Source organism: Montipora foliosa, chromosome 5 (assembly GCF_036669935.1).
Source record: "Montipora foliosa isolate CH-2021 chromosome 5, ASM3666993v2, whole genome shotgun sequence".
Classification (NCBI taxonomy): domain Eukaryota; kingdom Metazoa; phylum Cnidaria; class Anthozoa; order Scleractinia; family Acroporidae; genus Montipora; species Montipora foliosa.
Genome location: NC_090873.1, coordinates 22,739,043 through 22,740,191, shown reverse-complemented (window position 1 = coordinate 22,740,191; position 1,149 = coordinate 22,739,043). Strand labels below are relative to the sequence as shown.

Here is a 1,149-nt window from a genome sequence, read left to right as displayed (position 1 = left end):
AACTTATGTTCCTATCGAATAAAAGTCGGAGACGCAAAGCTTTGAATAATCTTCAATAGTTGATCACAACATTTTTTAGCAATCAAATGAACGACAAAGTTGTTTTCGTGGCAGTAGATATCAGCAAGGCGTTTTCCTTTTGTCCCCACTGACTGGGAACTAGTACCCAATCTACCTACCGCTTGCTGCACAGCACTATTTGAAGAGAGGGTACATGCAATATCATTAGGCAGGTAGAAAAGTCGGACCGGATCAAAAAAACATAAAATTAAATGAAATTGAAACTTTTACCCATTTGAAGGTAAAAATTCCAGTCAAAAAATGGGCCAAATGGGCTCCGTGTCGTGCTGTGTAGTCTAGCCGCCATTTTGCTTTCTTAGTGCCAGTTCCTCTCGGACTCGTCTCGTGTTCATCCATTCCCGCCGCGTCAATCTCCACGATCATGGATCCAGGTGAAGGTAAAATCTAGGCCATCTTTGTAAGTGAATTTGTACCCGTCCACCAAATTGATATTTTAAGTATACATTTGCTTATTTTTCACAGCAAGCCTTTTTTTTGTGAGAAAGCGTAACAGAAATGGGTTATGACTGTAATTATCAATTTGGTGGACGGATACAAATTCACTGACAAAGAGTTTACCTTCACCTCGGTCCATGATCGTGGAGATTGACGCGGCGGGATTGGCGGGATCAGGGATGGATGAACACGAGACGAGTCCGAGAGGAACTGGCACTAAGAATGCAAAATGGCGGCTGGACTACACTGCACGACACGGAGAAACGTCGCGAGTCTTTCTTAATTTGGCCCATTTTTGACTGGAATCTTGACCTTCAAATGGGTAAAACTTTCAATTTCATTTCATTTTATGTTTTTTCATCATCCAAGGCGATCCGAGTTGATCCGACCCGGACTGGCGGTCCGAGTTGATCCGGTCCGACTTTTGTACCTGCCCAGGAGCCCATATGGAGCGTGCAACTTCCATACAGCGTCTGTGAAACGGCGTTTTCACAAGTAGGTTTATTTTTAGACTAGCCCTTCCCGCGAATTAGGTCAAAAAACAAAGGCAGTTCCGGTTCGGTAACCCTATGACATCAGCTTAATTTCTTGTAATTGGTCATCGGGCTCCTGTGGGAGTCTCATTAGCGGGAA

The 1,149-nt window shown here is 43.9% G+C and overlaps 1 protein-coding gene across 1 annotated transcript in view; it reads right to left on the bottom strand.

Annotated features, from left to right (window-relative positions):
- The window catches only part of LOC138003050 (transmembrane protein 72-like), an 8,776-nt gene extending 8,651 nt beyond the window's left edge, over positions 1–125 (bottom strand). Inside the window, exon 1 of the mRNA XM_068848995.1 lies at positions 1–125. This exon is cut by the window's left edge and continues 98 nt beyond it. The gene's annotated coding sequence lies outside the window, so the exon portion shown is untranslated.
- Between the last annotated feature and the right edge of the window lie 1,024 nt (positions 126–1,149).